Below are 5,686 nucleotides of genomic sequence, written 5' to 3' on the forward strand. Positions count from 1 at the left end.
TGCCTCGGTCCTGATGTTCCAGCGATTCGTTTCTCGAAGTACGTGCAAGTGTTGAAGCTTTGTTTGTTGTATTCTCGATTATCCGCCGACAAGTAGAAGTGTTGCCCGCGTCATGCTTAGACATTTCATATAAGATAGCCATACAAGGTAGGGGTACTGCCTGAATATTTTATTATATATGGCTTAGACCCTAGTCGGGAGTATGATCTATACCTTGATGAGATAATAAGTGGAATATAATTTTTATAAGACAAGGATATAGAGACAATACTTTTTATTTATAATTATAAAGATTTATAATGTTTCTTAACAAAGAAAAAACTTAGTATATACGTTTCTTCATGTAGAAGAAACGTAGCGTTTTATTAATGAATGTTTTGGACTAAAGGTCCAAGTATAAAGAAATAATTATCAAGGTAATAATTATGCAAATAGACTAAAGGTCTAAAGCTAGATCGTTGATCTAGCATTTATACTTGGTTAATCTCGTACTATAGGACCGAGGTAACCTAAAAAAATCAGTGAAAGAGTTGATCAAAACAAAGGTGAATACGCTCATAACTTTAAAACTCTTTAATCGAGTCATTTACCCAGAAACCAAAGTTTACATGGGATAATGTATTTCTAAAACTTTAGTATCTGCTGGCAATTGGGATAGTTAATCTTGTGTTTGGATCCTTACATATGTGGGCAGAGGGTAGGCATACCCCACCACACGTTGTACCAGGTCTCCGTCTCATTGAGCCAGTCTATAGGGCTATGAGGGTTGGATTAATGTGATATAATTGGTACTCCAGTCTAGAGGGCCACTGATTGTTTCGAGTATGAACTAAAGGTTTTCATAAATATTTTAGCGTCAGCATGTTCACCAGCATGTGTTGCTGACGTATCTTATAAACTGCTTTACAAGTAACCAAGAGTAGATGTTTGGAGTTGGAGTTTAGCCGTTAGACAATATGATGGCTCATGAAGTTTTATTATTAAAATATTGTAAATTATGGTTTATAACTTCAACTCTTTTGTAACAAACTAACAGGTGTTTAATTCCTTTCTTTTGGAATATATTAATATTTTAATCATAACTTCCGCTTTACAACCTTAAACTCTGATATATTTACAAAACATGTACCAACTATTGGTCACACGCCCATGCCCTAATTTAGGGTGTGACAGATTGGTATAAGAGCCATCTATCTTAGTGAATTAGGTATTTAAACGTACCTAAGCTTTGATCAAGGGATAAGTATATTATATTATATTATATTATATTATATTATATTATATTATATTATATTATATTATATTATATTATATTATATTATATTATATTATATTATATTATATTATATTATATTATATTATATTATATTATATTATATTATGTTGGTATTCTTTCCTATCCCACATAGTTCTATAACTCCAAAATTAGATGTCATTCAAGAAAGTGATAGACGGATTTATGCCTGACGCAAGAAAAGCGGGTCACCCCGAGCCAATACTCCTGGAAGATAACATGTGTGAAGATTACTATGAAGATTTCTTTAGTCAAGACCATCCAATCATACCCGTAGTTCCATATGGAAGTCAACTTATCTATTTTCCTCGCGCAGAGCAAATTCCTATTCACATACCAAGTGATCCACCAACTCCCGAGTATCATCCATCTGATATTCCGGACTATCATCTTTCCAATGAAATACAAGTTGATTAGTCAATAAAATCCGAATCCGAGCAAGTTACATCCAGTTGGATGCAATGTCATTCCAACCAACGAAGGTGGAGTTTCGTAACTCCAACTTATAGCCCAACAGATTCCAACAATAATTCTATTGCAGGTCCATCAAGGAGACCTAAGATGAGGGTGATGCAACCTCAAGAAAAGGTGAAAATACAAGTGGATGTAAACAAAGATGAAGAAGAGATGTGAACTAAGGAAGAATCAGAAGAAGATCCGGAGGAGGAAGAGAAAGAAATCTCCAAAGAAATAAGCATCCCAAGGGAAGAGCCTTCAACCAATTCAAGGTGTGACTGTCCACCTAATGAAGCTTGTCAACACCCTTTCTTCCACATGATTCCATGTTACGATCCACAAGACCCATACGTACAATGTATTCAAGGGATTAACATCAGGTTCCCACCTGACTTCCTTCCTTTTCAAGGTATTGTCCCCACTATTTCCGAACATGCAGATGAGGTAAGACAACATGAAGCAACAATCAAATATTTCTTTGATTACCCATCCGAGGCAACTTCATCCCCATACCCGAAGAATCACTATGATATCGTTATGATGGGATGCCGTGATCCACCACCACAATATGAATGCCCAAATGTTATGCCACAATCCCAAGAGGAACATCTTGATAGAGCCCTGCATGAAATCGATGACTTGAGGAAGAAGATTGCTACTGAAGGTAGCAAGAAGAAGAAGGTTGGAAATAAATTATTACAGAAATGTAGTCAGATGAAGAAGATAATCAAGGATTACATAAAAGATTAGGAATTCCGTCCGTTTGTGTTTGTATCATTTGTTTATGTGTCAATTTTTGTACTATACTCTATCATTAGGATTAGTAATTATAATCGTTTGTATGATATTCCGAGTGTGTTTGTAAGATATCTATCTACCGGTATATAAATAAAAATCTTTGGTTCTAAATATTCTTTTATAATTACAGATGTCGAACCAAAATAATCCTTCGCAAAACCAAGACGTGAGCTAGAACTGAACCTGCTTAAGAGATTCCCGAGAATCTAATGATAAAAATGCAAGAAATGATAACACAAGCTATGAATCTATTGATTCAAGCTATGAAAGATGGTTCAGTTCGCTAATATAAAACTTGACAATCCCACAGGGCCGTATATTCCAATAAAACCATTAAAACCAAGGCACATTCTGTTAGTGCATGGTTTTGTGTCTCGAGTCTTTGTGATTATCCTTTGTATTTATTAATGAAAGAAATATTATTATATTAAGGTAGTTCATTATGGTCAATCTAGTTCGTTAAGGATGTTTAACGAACTAGATGTTTAAGTTAATTTCCCTCCGAATTTGTTAAGGATGTTTAACGAATTAGAGGGCAGTTCGTTATGTTTATTTAATGTATTTATAATGTAACGAAGTGGATCTAGTTTTTTACGGAATGTGTAACGAACTAGAATCCATCTTCTATATATAGAGGGTTCCTCCTCTGTTAATTTAAGTTTTAACGTATTGAACCTCTGTTCGTTTACTCTCTCGATCAAAGCTTCATATAATTAATCTACTACAAATATATACACATATAATACACCTAATATATATATATATATATACATAATTAAGAGTAATCATGAACTAGATCCATTACGGTTTAGATCTAACTGTTAATCGTTATAGATCTGAGTTATTCCGTGGTTTAACAAGTGGTATCAGAGCTTTTGGGGTTTGATTGCTCTTGATCTAGTGTTTTTAATTGTTAAATTGAAGCATTATTAAGGTTATTTTGGTCTTATTTAGTTTCGGTTTGATTTTGATTAAATTCTCTGTTGATTTGGTTGAATATGGATTGAATTGAGGAGGATTTGTGGTTGTTAAGGTATTGGTAGTGTGTGGTTAATTGGAATTGGAAATTAGTTTGGATTGGTTGTGTTTTGATGTGGATCTGAGATTGGCCGAAACATGGTTTTGTTTTTGGGTCAATTGGATTCAATATTGTTTGATTTGGTATACGAGATATAGCGATTTGGTTTCACGATGATGTTACAAGTAATTTGAGATATCATTTGCACGATTTGGTGTTGTTTTGGAGGAGTATTACAGATTTGGGTTCGTTGAAGGTGTTCTTCATTTTTCCAGAAATCTGGAAATTGAAGATGAATATTTGAAGATCTTCATCCTCTGATTGAAGATTCGTTAAAAATTTCAATTCGTCCTCTTATTTCGTTATCAAATTTAATTTGTACTACCTAATTCGTTAAGCTCCAGATCCGATTCGTTAGCCTCGTATCTAACAAACTTTTGCCACGTGGCAAAGGTAGTCAGAGTTTGTTATAACCGTTATAACAGCCTGATTCGTTATAGTTGATTCGTTATCAACTTTGGCTAATTCGTTAGTTTAATTCGTTACCTTGAATAAGAGATTCGTTAACCTGATTCGTTAAGTTGACGTTGTGATTCGTTATTTTAATTCGTTAAAGTGACTTAGTGATTTGTTATTCTGATTCGTTAAGTGAACTCAGAGATTCGTTACCTTGATTCGTTACATTGAATTTGGATTCGTTAATCTAATTCGTTAGCCTGATTCGTCAAACTGACCTGATTTGTTGACTCAGTTCGTTTGGTAATCCGTTATAATCTAATTCGTGTGACACTGTTCCTTGTTCGTGACCCAGATAACATTCAATTCGTTATAATTGATTCGTTATTTTAGTTCGTTACAAACACTGTTCACAGTTCGTTATACTTACTGTTCCTAGTTCGTTAACATATTTTCAAGTTTAGTCCTTGAAGTTTGATAGTTTGTTACTTATCAAGATGACTGGTTTGTACGCATTAGCTTCTCAAAACGTACTCATGTAGCAATTGTTACAATTGGACACTGAAATTGGATCCCATTCCAAGTGTCCTCGATTGATGGAATTTAGTGACTTTGCTAAATGTGAACCTCGTTTTCATGCTCATCTGGGTTCTGTTCATCCAGATTATTCCTATTGTATTGATGAAGTGTATACTGTACCGATGATTGGAGGTAAAACAATTGGATTCAAGCCTAAAGCTATTTCACAATATTCTCAAGAGGAGAAAAAGGCGTTAGAGATCGAAACAAAAGCTTATTCGACCCTTACCATGGCTTTACCAGATACTATCTTTCATCAAGTGGGTAGAATCAAGATTAGTGCTTCTTTGTTTCAACATATTCGTATGAGAAGTATGGGTATTACTGCGGAAAGTAAGAAAGTGGCTGGAATTTCAATTCAGAAATTTTAATTTACTCAAAGGTGAGATTGTCGAAGAAATGACAACTCTTTCAATCATTTGATTGCCGATATGGACAAATTAAAGATTAAACCTTCTAAATCAGATAAGTTAAACATGATTAAGGGTGCTTTACTGAGTTCTTACTCGACTTTCTTAATGGTGTTGAAAGAGAATAATTATTTCAGTAATGAAGATCTGACTGCTTCTGAGTTCATGCAAAAGACTGAAGCTCGTGAATATGATCTTACGTGTCAAAAGTCTTCTAAGGAAAGTCAAGATGCAACCTTTTACTGAGTTCTTACTCGACTTTCTTAATGGTGTTGAAAGAGAATAATTATTTCAGTAATGAAGATCTGACTGCTTCTGAGTTCATGCAAAAGACTGAGGCTCGTGAATATGATCTTAGGTGTCAAAAGTCTTCAAAGGAAAGTCAAGATCCAACCTTTTATGGTGGAAGTATGCCTCCGAGTTCAACAATTTCTCCGATCACTGTATTTCTCACTCAAAATGCAAGTGATAATGCTACAACAATTTATAGTGATCCACGTGACCAAGGATCGAATGCTGGTGATAACTTTAACCGAAACTTTAAAAAGAAAATTTGGATTGAAGGTTGTCTTTTTAAATATTTCAAGACTTACGGTCCGACATAATTTTATGGCGACAAGGGCGCCGTTGCTGCTGTAAGATGGTTAAAAGAAATGGAATCAATCATGGTAATTA

The sequence above is a fragment of the Bidens hawaiensis genome, unplaced genomic scaffold, assembly GCF_021521415.1.
Source record: "Bidens hawaiensis isolate Kalapana, Puna unplaced genomic scaffold, B.hawaiensis_p1.1 tig00039115_1, whole genome shotgun sequence".
NCBI lineage: Eukaryota > Viridiplantae > Streptophyta > Magnoliopsida > Asterales > Asteraceae > Bidens > Bidens hawaiensis.